Source organism: Grammomys surdaster, unplaced genomic scaffold (genome assembly GCF_004785775.1).
Source record: "Grammomys surdaster isolate TR1022 unplaced genomic scaffold, NIH_TR_1.0 363, whole genome shotgun sequence".
NCBI lineage: Eukaryota > Metazoa > Chordata > Mammalia > Rodentia > Muridae > Grammomys > Grammomys surdaster.
Genome location: NW_021604782.1, coordinates 7,607,391 through 7,619,776, shown reverse-complemented (window position 1 = coordinate 7,619,776; position 12,386 = coordinate 7,607,391).

The window sequence follows — 12,386 nt, the reverse complement described above, 5'->3', positions numbered from 1 at the left end:
GCCAGCTCTTTTACATGGGTGCTGGGGATTTGAACTCGGGTCCTTGTGCTGTGTGGCAGGTACTTCTACACAAAGAATCATCTCCTTAGCTCTCAAGACTTGTTTTGATAAAACTTTATAAACATAGCTAGATAGACCATTGTTTGATATTTTTATCCTTTTTAAAATATCATTACAGTTAATTTTACTATTACTATTATTATTATTACACTCTCTTCTTCGGCAATTTCACTCAAGTACCTAACACATTCTGATTATTTCTCTCCCACTCCTGCTGGCTCTGCTTCTTCTCTACATACTCCCATATTCATACTCCCATATCCATGACTTTTTGTTGTGTTTCGTGCCCTACAGAATTTAATTGGTGCTACAGAATCTGAAACTATCCACTGGAGTCTGGTGGGCTGGCTAGCCGTGGACAGTCGGATACTATGTCTCCCCATCTCCCTCAGAATCTGTTGGCAGCTGTCCTAGTTTGCTTTCTGTTGCTGTGATAAGACACTGACTAAAACTAACTTGGGGAGGATATGGCTTATTACTTCCCACAGATTAGAGTCCTTCACTGAGGGAAGCCACGGTAGGAACTCAGGTAGGTCTCTGGAAGCAGGAATTGAAACAGAAACTACAGAGGAACTTGGATTGATGGGTAGTTCCCCTAGTTTGCTCAGCTACCTCTCTTATACAGCCCCAGGAATGGCACCAGCCACAGTGGAAAGCACCTTCCATATCAAGAACCTCCTGTATCAGTCAGTCATCAGAAAATTTCCTCCCAGGCATGGACATGGGATGACCTGATGGAGACAATTCGGCAGCTGAGGTTCTCCTCCCAAGCGTGTTAGGTTGACAACCAAGATGGGTCATCACAGTAGCCAATAGTTTAGCAGTACATGGTAGGGATCTGAGAGCCCCTTCCCCACCCATAGCTGGCTGTTGGATGGCCTGACTTTGAAAGCCCAGTGTCAGTAAGAGCAGCTGTTGCGTGATCACAGATTATAATTCATGTTATTACTCAGATATGGCAAACCAGACACTCGATCTGCTCTTTCCTCTGAGGCGGGCCCTCAAAACAGACGTCAGATGGGCCTAACCTAACACAGTTCTTCCTTGCTTCTGCAATGGAGACTCTAGGGCACACTGCTGACTCCCTACTCAGTTGGGGCTGAGTCTGTCTGCTTGTCTCTCTGTAAAGGGACTCCTTTCTAAGACAGAATTGACTGGTTGGTTGTTTTTGTTGAGGTGGGGTCTCACTTTGTAACTCAGGCTGGCCTAAAACTCACTGTGTAGTTCTGTCAGGCTCCAAACTCCTCCTGCCTCAGTCAGCCTTCTGAGTGCTGAGATTACAGGTATGAGTTATTATGCCCAGCTTTCCAAAGTTTTTGTTTGTTTGGTTTTGGTTTTTCTGTTTTGTTTTGTGTTTGTTCGTCCTGAGGCAGGGTTTCATGTAGTTCAGGCTGTCTCAAATTCTTTGTGTAATTAAATACAGACCTTGAACTTCAATTCTCTTGCCTCGGCCTCCTGAGTGCTGAGATTGTAGGCATGCACCACCATGCCCTCTTGATTCAGCACTAGAGATGCAGCCCATATTATGTGCGCTGGGTGAACTCTCATATTAACAGAGCTATATCCACTCTCCCCCCAAGACAGAACTTGGTACCCGTGGAGGCCAAAAGAGGGCATAAGACCTCTTTGAGCTGGAGTTACCAGATTATGAGCTCCCTGACCAAGGTTCTGGAAACTGAACTTGTCTGCAAGAGCACCAAATATTCTTAACTGCTAAATCAAACGCATTTGCTAAAATCAAAATGTGTTTTTTTAAAAATGATTATGGTGCACTCTTTAAACCATGCTGGTGGACCTTCCTCGCCCCTGACCATCTTTTAAATCACCCTGCATTAAAATGAAAAGGATTCAGGGACATCAGGGTGGCATCCTTGCCATCTAAACAATATCCATCTAAACAATTGTGTCACCATGCTGATTCGTCTCTCCAGCTCCAAGAAACAGAGCTTGTAAAAGAGTACAAATTCAAAGCACATTGGTGTCTGTAGTTTTCAGATCAAGTCTCAGATGTTTGCATCTGTGAAAAGTGTTTGTGCCTATACATACTTTGTGTATACATACATGCGATGGCTAATACTATTTGTCAAGTGGACTGGGCTAAGAGATATCCAGATAAGTGGTAAAGGCATTGTTTCTGGACCTATCTGAGAAGCTGGCTCCCAAAGAGTTAGGAATATACTGGAAGACTGAGTAAAGGTCTGCCCTCTCTTTGGCGATAGGCACCATCCACTCTGTTGAGGGCTAGATGGAGCAAGCGGGTAAAGGAAGGGCTAGTTTGTTGTCTGCTTCAGCTGAGATGCCCAGCCCTGGTTGCTCCAGCCCCTTAGACCTTTGGACTCAGGTTGGGACTTACATGTTTGGCTGCCCTGGTTTCTGGCTATTAAGTTTGGATTGAGTTATACCACTGACGTCCCTGGGCCTCTATCTTGAAGGCAACGGGTCATAGCCTACCTAATGAAGTGTGAGGCAGTCCCTAATCATCCTTCTCTTCACATGCACCCCATATTCACCCTACTTTTTAATTTGTGGATGGATCTGAACACTGAGTAACATGCACAGCTATGTAGCTGTATGTGTGGTTGAGTATATACTAAGCACTTGGATTTGCAAAATGATCTAAAACACAGATGGACCACAACCAAGCCTAGAGTAGAGTCACCTCTTACAAAAACTTTTCTCTGCAGATGTGAGATCTTGCCAAAGTCTCAGCTGTGGGACATGTGCTTTACTTTCTAGGTGGCTTATTTCTCAGCCCACAAGCCATCTCTTTTGATGAGCAATGGCCGACCGACTATGTCATTCCTTTGCCTGTAGAGTCAAGCTAATGCTGAGTTCCATGCTTTGGTATTAAAGGTTTATGACTAAAATAAGTGGTGTTTATTTTTATTACAGTCACTCCACATCAGGAGGAGTTCTTCCCTTCTTTTTATCACCCTGACATTAGAAAGGACAGGGATCAAGGCTTATTCTGGCCGCTGAAGCAATCTGTGTCACCGTGCTGATTCAAAAGCAGACTAAATCTGGTTTCTCCTTCTCTCTTGGATCGACACTGAGGCTGCTGGATCATGTTTTTCTGGTGTGCATGGTTTTGATTGTGTATAAGGCAGACCTAAAACCCAGGAGCGATACTGCAGGACTTTGGATCAAACATCACAGTAGGAATCATAAAGGAGGAGGGGAAGGCCCTGCCATACAGGCCTGGTTTGGCAAGTTTTGTGGTCAGAAGGCTGGGCACATGCCCGTAGACACTGACTTCCTGTGAGTGCCCTTCAGAGCTCTAGATTGGGGACTGTTCTCAGCACTGGCTCCTCCAGGAAGGACCCTGACAAGGGCCTCATGCTACAATGTTTTGGCTCTCAATGTCTATGCCATCACCAGGGCCAGGACCACACCATGTTGGATGTACTCTTGCTCTGTGCTGCACCCAAATTCTGTTTCACATTTCTGGTTTGATTTTAGGCTCTGAGGGTTAGGAAGAATATCTATTTGCACATCGCCATGTTTCCAGCGCCAGACACACAGTAACTGCTTTATAAATGTTTGTTCAGTGACAACATCTCCATACAATGAGTCCCCGAGAAGCCACAGGCAAGCCCAAAGCTGGTTAAATGCCACCAAATCCAACTTCAAGCCAGACACTTGAGCCAATTACTGGCTACATTTTGGGCATGTTAGTTAGTCATGCCAAGCCTCAATTGTCTATACTGTAAAGCAGGGGTGATGATACCTGTGTCATAGGGTTATTAGAAGATTAATATTAGACACTACTCATGCAGCGTGTGGCGCTGCGCTGTTCTTCCCATTGTTTTCTGCATCCCTCATGAGATAATTATATATACTCACTCCATGCCAGGAAACTTTCAGAGCTACTTCATGGGAAGGGTGGATTGCCATACTGCTCCCACATCAGGCCCAAGGGAACATAAACAACAGGTGTCATAGCTAAGTATGAATTGTGTGAGTCATGTGCGGGTCTGCGGTGCCTTTTACTTCTCTGTCAGGGACCATGCACCACACATGGGGATGCCTTCTCCATCCTGAGTCCTAGAATGAAGCTACCCAGAACGGATCCATAACTACGCCTATAAAATATGAACAAGCTAGGTATGGTGATCCATACCTATAATCCCAGAACTGGGGACGGGGAGGCTACCTTTGGCCACATAGCAAGTTCAAGGTTAGCCTCAGCTACATAAAAAGTCAAACCCAGCAAAACAGAGTAATGAAAGCAAAACAGAAGTAATGAAAGAACTATGAGCAATAACACCCCATAGAGCCTAGAGAGAAAGCCGACTGACACAACGTGCAGGCCGCCAACTAGGGGTTGAGTGAACCCTTCGGGATGGATGGACAATCCTGAAGCCTCTCTCACACCAACAGATCCCACACCTTTGCTTCTGCAGCGTGACATTCAGTCAACTCAACCACCGCAGTTTATGCGGTTTATGGCATAAAAGGGAGACAGAATTGTTATTTCACATATTTTTTGTTTATTTATTAGAGTAAGTGCACATGCTGTGCACTGCAAGTGTGTGTAGGTCAGAGGGCAACCTTCAGGAGTATATTTCTCTCCTTCTACCACCTGGGTCCCAGGGAATCGAACTCAGGTCCCCAGGTTTGGTAGCAAGAGCCTTTACCCATTAGCTATCTCGATACCCCCGAGAATTGTTTTGAACAGGAGGCAAAGCTGAATCATCCCACCAGTTCCACTTAGAGTTCAGGGACTCCACCCAGCATTTCTTTCCTGGATTACTCATTCCAGCAGATAGTTTACATTGACGGAATCCTATTGTTTACAGAGCTATTACCAAAGAGCTGTGTGTGATGTGTCCTATCCTTACCGCTGCAGCAGGACAGCAAAGCACACAAGGCCCAGGCCACTGTCATGTTAGTCAAGCTTCCATCCCATGCCAGAGCTGGTGAGGACTATCACTTCTGTGTCACTCCCTGTGGATGATGGTGGGCCATGTGCTGTGGCTTCTCCTTCACCATGCATACACCTGGTGGAAGGGGTAGGGAAGGGGCTGCCATTGTTCTCCTTTAAAAGGTAAAGTAGCAGGGCTTTGAGAAGGGACAAGCGCCCCACAGGCCACAGCCCATACAGCTAGCAGTAACATCTGGACTGGAAGTAGAGGCCTCAGCCTTTGGAACAGCAACCTTTTTCCCACGTTAGGGTACCCCCATGCTCATTCATGGCCACAGTCCCTTCTGCTTGTTCTAGACTGAGTGATATTCAGCCTTTGCTGGCATAAACTCTCAGACCAAGGTCTCTGTTCCTCTGACATCAGCCCAAAGACTGCCCTAGACTAAGGAGTGAGAAGAGGCAGTGGGCACTTGGAAAGCTAGGACGGCCTTATTTTTCTTCACCAACTTGTACCGTTTGTTTGTTTGTTTGCATGTGAGGCCATGCAGTAAGCAAGCACAGGTAGTAGTCATGAGCATTCACAAGGTGGCCTCCTTGTCCTAAAGCAGGTTACCTTTAGCCAAAGGACAGACCTGTGAACAGTGAGCTGGACTGGTGACAAGGCTTCACTTATGGGAATAGAAAAGAGAGAGTTAGTGGATGTGTAGGAGATATGAACTCTGGCAAGGCTGAGAGCAGGCTGTGATAGCCCTGGCCTAGAGGGATGAGTAATTTTTCTGTAGGCAGGAACGGCAGAGAACATTTTAGAGGAACAGGATGTTCAGGACAGGGAGATGGTCCAGGCTGGAGCAGGGATTATGAAGTGAGTCATAGGCCTGGAAGCCTGGGTTGAAACCCAAATTTAAAGCAGGTAAATCCCAGCCTAAGATGATCTTGTTTTAGCCTTATACACATGCTCCCCCTCCCCCTCTCACACACACACAGACACATAGACACACACAGACACACATGGTTTGCTTTGATACAGGATATCATGTAGTCCAGGCTAGTCTCTCTCCTCTCTCTCTCTCTCTCTCTCTCTCTCTCTCTCTCTCTCTCTCTCTCTCTCACACACACACACACACACACACACACACACACACACACACAGTTTGCTTTGATACAGGATATCATGTCGTCCAGGCTAGTCTCAACTCATTACATAGCAGAAGATGACCTTAAACCCCTAATGTTTTTACCTTCAGAGTGTTGGGATTATAAACCCGCACACTTCTATAATGAATATATCTTAATCCAGCACTTGGGGGAGGCTGAGTTCTACACCAGCCTGGCCACTGTGAGATCTTTTCCCAAGGCAATAACAACAACAGCAACAGCAACAACAACAACAAACTCTTCAGTTCAGGCTTAGCTCTGTCCAGAAAAGCTGAGATCTGGGAGGAAGTTCAAATCTTCCTTGGATGTGTGGAACTTAGAGACAAAATCTCCAAGCAGCCCGAGGCTTGGAAAATGGTTTACCAGGGATGAGTAGGCCATTAGTCCAGACAGCAAGGGGGAATCTCCCTTCTTTGTAAAGAAGAGTTAAGAATAAACCTGAAATAAGCATATCTAAGGAGACAAAGCAAAAGTTTGAAATCCAAGTGCAGATAGCGAAATAGAACCATTCACTGCTTAAGTTATTTAAGAAGCATCATCTAAGGTCCACAGTGGTTCTGGACATTTGGGGCAAGATCATCAAATGAAAATCCCTGCCCTTCTGAAGATTTGTTTTGTTTGTCTTTGTTTTAAGTTATATATAGCCCAGGCTGGCCTGGAACTTTCTATATAGCCCAGGCTGGCCTGAAGCGTATTGCAAGCTTCCTGACTCAGCCCTCCAGAGAGCTGGAATTGCAGACATGTGCTTCCACATTTGGTTATTGGAACTTCTAGTTTAAGGGGACTCTCAGCATCAATTTGTGTTTTCTGTTTGCCTAAGGCATTGAGTCTTGAGTCTTGCTAATTCAGACAGACTCTATACACATCTAGACTTCAGTCTTGAAGGGCCTGTGAAGGCCAGGACCATGGCATTGCAGAGGACCACTGAGGTAGGCCCTCAGGATAAGCATGGCACCTTCCTCTGCAGACCCTGAGGGAATCTCAAAAAAACACTGAGACCAAACTGTTTGCAAGACTAGAAAACTTGGTGTTTCTTGTCCATGGTGTATGGACTAAGATGAATACCTGTTACCCATTGTGACTAATATTTAGGAGTTAGGGTGACAGAGAAAGTCACTGGAAGCCAAGACAGAGGAGAGTGTTCAAGAAGCTTTCAGTCTCAGTCCCAGAGGCAAAACAACAGACATGAATGGATTTCTTTGGCCTAGCCCACCAGGTGTGGCGTTGTAGAGCCTTTGCTCCTTTAGTCTGGAATGTTCTCGGCTCCACAGCCTTCCTCATTTCTAGATATCAACTGGAATGTCTCATCTTAAGTAAGGCCTTCTCAAGGAGGCCTGAATGTGCCCTTGTGAATACACATGTGCACACATGGGTTAGGTCGCACAGGCTGTCCACGGAGCAAGAAATGAGCTCAACCTGGATGATGGGAGAGTTTCTGGTGGGTAGATAAAAGCCAGCATTCCTCAGGAACTTGTGAAGCTGGTTCCCCTCCACCAAAAGGAAGCGCTTACCCTACCTCTGCAGAAGCCACCTATGGCTTCCTATGCCCATCAGCATATCAAAGCTGGCCTCCACTCCTTCAATATCACAAGTACCTGTTATGTTATACATTTCAAAGTCCATGCTAGCATGCTAGCCCTTCCCTCCTCCCAGCTACTCCTCCTCCTTATAAACAGGACCCCTCCTCCCTCACTCTCTGTAGGCTCCTACTCCTTCTCTATCTCTTGATAGTCTCTTGCTCCCACAATGCTCTGGTCTCTATCTCTCGCTATCCTGCTCTCTTCACCATTCCCTCCCACTCTCCCCCTTCCCTAGTCCTGGCCGCATTTCTCTCTGTCTCTCTCTGTGTCTCTGTTTCTCTTTCTCTCTCGGTCTCTCTCTGTCTCTCTCTCCCTCTCTCTCTGTCTCTCTCTCTGTCTCCCTCTCCCTCTCTCTCTGTCTCTCTCTCTGTCTCTCTCTCCCTCTCTCTCTGTCTCTCTCTCTGTCTCTCTCTCCCTCTCTCTCTGTCTCTCTCTCTGTCTCTCTCTCTCTCTCTCCCTCTCTCTCTGTCTCTCTCTCTGTCTCTCTCTCTCTGTCTCTGTCTCTCTGTCTCTGTCTCTCTCCCTGCTCTGGCTTTTTCCTCTGGATCTTTTCTATCTTAACAATAAAAACTTTACCCCAAGAGTGGAGCAGCTATGTCAGTAGTTTCTTTCCGGCACCCCTTCATATACAACAGGTATCTATGCATATCTGTCTATGCACAATTATACTGTGTTTGTGCGTGCTCACGGTGTCTGGGGGTGTGCAGGGAAAAACTGTCAGGCCAGAATGTTGTTGCATTTGACAGCACTAAAGTGGTTTTCTGTCAGTGTCTTCTCTGAGCTTATGTGTCACTGCTGATGCCAAAGTTCTACAAAATTGAAAGTACAACGTGAGCTAGGACACACCATGAAAAGCAGAGGACTATGCAATGCTACTGAAAGAGATCCTGAGACAGACAATTGGCAGCTGGCTAGCTTATGCTATACCAGACAAGACAGCCTTTCTGGTTCCCAGCAGACTACTGGGAATAAAGAATCAAAGGAAATGGCTTCTTGGTCAGCCCTGACAATCACATGAGACTCCTAGGGGCTCCCTCCCTAATTTCTTTGTGCTGATTGTGGGGCAGGGAGCCAGTTATGACTGATAAATGCCGGAGTAGGTGCAATGTGGATATGCTCACACCCCATGAAAGGTGCAAATCAGAACTCTCAACTAGCCAGAGGAGCGGGGACTTTTATCTTGGGAAATTCCTGCCTCCCTCCTTGCTGCTGTTGCGGTTTGAAGTCCCCAGGGAAAGCCCCTGGGAGTTGTGGTTGCTTCGGTTTAGGCTGTAGCCGGGAAAAGAGAGAGCTACATCAGATGAAACGATGTAATACATCGGCCACTATCAACTTTCATTTTCTCTTCAACTCCTGGTTTTAGTTTCTATTTACTGCAAGCTGAGAGGTTTTCCCTGGCTATCAGGCCTCCCATAGCCACTGATCCTGCAAGGGACTGAGGCTGCAGGACAGCACAGGCCCTTACTGCTCTGGTATTCTCCAAACAAGCTAGAGACCAAAGCTTAGTGGATTCTGAGGGCTGACTGTACTTATTATCATCCCTTTCTCTGCGAGAAGTGCCCAAAGGGCTACTTCTGGGCAGGGTTGTAGAGTTCTGGGTTTCTTCATCAGACTTCAGATTCTCAGACTTAAAATCTTAGTTACCAATCAGTCTCTCGTCCATCCATCCATTCACCCATATAGCATATGTTTATCGGGTCCATTTTGTGTACCAAGCACTGTGCTGGGCACAGGGCTTCCTGAAGAGGAAGAGGTTCCACTCTGTAGTCAAAAAGTCCATCTCATCTAGTAGGAACCATCAGTACCCAGGTATTCATTGGCTATCCAGCCTATTGAAGTGGAAACACTTGGCTTCCGGGGCATCTCAAGCCCCACACTTAAATATAACTCTAGTAGAGGAGTCCATAGCTTTTTGTTCCTGTTACAGCTTTTTCAAACCCCTTTTAGGGGCTCAAAGAGTCGTCTATGTTTTTTACACTTCTTCCTTCAGTAAAGCGTCCAGTTGCTTTACCTTTGCCCGTGCATGGCCTTGGAGACTGCCTCGTAGCGTGCAGACAAGATGGAAAGATGTGGTGAGAGACTGCATAAGGCTTCAAGCTTGGCTTTCTCCCTGGAAAGCTTCTCTTAGAACCCAGATGCTGAGCCACAAACAGCCCCTTGCCACATGAGGAGGCTGTGGGTGGAACAGGTAAAGTGTTGTAGCTCACAGCCCCAGCTGAGGTTCCACGGGACAGCCAGTACTATGTACCAGACCTGAGAGTGATGAAGCCTTAACGGTGTCTATAGTCTCAGCTACTGTCTGTCCATCTTGGGAGAGACCTGAGCATGAACTGTGTAGAGACTGTAAGCGATATCAGAACAGCAATGCTGACAAGCAGGAGCAATCCTCAGAACCCACAGGGTGTTCCCAGGACTCACGTGGCAGCTCCAGAACACTCGGAGGGTACTGAATCCACTGAGGCCCAAATCCCTCCTGTGTATAGCATGGAGTCTGTATATAATCTGCACACATCCTCCTGTATACTGTATACAGTACAATCACTACACCATGCTATGTGCATCACTTTCATGCTATGTGCACAGTGGTCTTTAGGAAGCGATGAGCAAATATCATTGGTCTGCATTCAGAACAGATGCATTTCCTCTCAAGTATTTTCAGTCCAATTTGGGTGATTGTATCGACAGCTGAGGAACTCACGGGCACAGAGAGTCGATTGCAACTATTTGCACTTTAAATCATCATGTGTGGGCAATTTGCTCTATAGCCTAAGATAACAGATAACAGCACTAGGTCCCAGTGACTTTGCTGCTTGAGGATGGGCCAGTGGCCAAGCAGTCTTAGGCCTCCTGGAAGTCTGTGAGAGCTACAGACTTTCAACCTACCTGGGACCAGCTCACCCAGATTCTGCAATTTGAACAAGAGTCCCAAATTCTTCCCTTGGTGATCAAAGCTTAAGAAGTACTGATGGTTTGGCTACTACCTGGGACCAGCTCACCCAGATTCTGCAATTTGAACAAGAGTCCCAAATTCTTCCCTTGGTGATCAAAGCTTAAGAAGTACTGATGGTTTGGGAATATATACTCCCCTCCCTCAGGTACCTTGTTTTCTTTTCTTTCCCTTCCTTCCTTCCTTCCTTCCTTCCTTCCTTCCTTCCTTCCTTCCTTCCTTCCTTCCTTCCTTCCTTCCTTCCTTTCTTAAAAAAAATCCAGGGCTTCAGAAACAGCCCAGTAGTTAAGAAAACTGCCTGCTCTTCCATTCCCAGTCCCCACGTGGCAGCTCAACTTCTGTCTCAGGAGATCTGTCTCCCTCTTCTGGCCTCTGAAGGCATGTACATGGTGCACAGATTCACTTGCAGTCAAGGCATGCTCATGGGTGTGTGTGTGTGTGTGTAAAATAAACAAACACAAATAAAATTTAAAAAATAAAAACTCAAACACACAAAATAAGGTAATGCATATCAGCACACCAGCCTTCCTTCCCACCTCCAGATTTAAGATTAAAAACAGCAAGCATAGCTTCTGGGTTGAATATTGTCTTAATTTTTCTTCCTGTTGCTATGACAAAATTCTCCCACAAAGGCAATTTAAGGGAGAGAGGTTTGTTCCAGTTCACAGTTCCAGGGAGCAGTCCACTGTGGAGGGGAAGCCAGTGTGATCAGAGCTGGAAGCAGCTTGTCCTAGGACATCCACAGCCAAGCAATGAGAGCAATCAGTGGCCATCTTCTGATGGCTGTCTCCATTTATATAACTAAGAATTCTCTGCTCAGGGAATGGTCCTGCCCAGAGTCAGCATCACTCTTGCTACATCAATCACTGCCATCCCCCACATACGTGACTGGAGAGGCTCCTGTCTCAGGCAACTCTCGATTCTGTCAGGCTTGACAATTCATATTAACATTCACAGACACTATGCTAAGTTCTTTTCAAATATAACTCATTTGACCTTCCTGGTAGACTAATAAGAGACACTATCATTCTTTATGTTAAGAATGAGGAAACTGAGGGCAGAGAGCTGCATTACCCACATAAGTTCCTGCAAGTTCATAAGCAACAGTCAGCGACTTCTCTTCAGGCTTAGGCCTAAATGCAGGATATTATCCTGCATCCAAGCTGGATAATATTCCACTTTGTGGACATATCATACTTTGTTATAGCTGTCTATTGATGGATAAATGAGGATTTTTGTCATCTTTTGACTATTTGAAAGAATACTGCAATTAACAATATACAAGTAATCTACTCAAATTCCTGTTTTCAGTTATATTAAAATTATATTAACTATTGCTGCTTTTGTTATTGTTGTTTTGAGAGAGGTCCCCAGTGGTCCAGCTAGCATTCAACAAATGCCAGCCTCCTGGATATGTGAGTCCCATCTGGTTTATCAAGAGAAGATAAAAATATGGGAATGGTTGGTTACTGGTACAAAGGAAAACCAAACTGAACCAAGACCCTTGTGTAAGTAAGTACACTCAGTATCTGGGGTCTGCCTTTGAACTTGAAGATTGTTACTTCTGTCCAGAGGAATAATCTGATCATCCACAGCCTGGCCTCCAGCCAATTCCTCAGTCCCTTTAGAGTCCTTGGGTCCTACCCTATCAGACTACAAGCTCAGGCCTCAGTCCCTCCTCCTGTCTGGAAGGCTATCCTGTAAATGTGCCACTACACCCTGCATAAAATAATCTTAACAGAAGCCCAGCAATGTTGGCACTGTTTCCATTTTATAGATG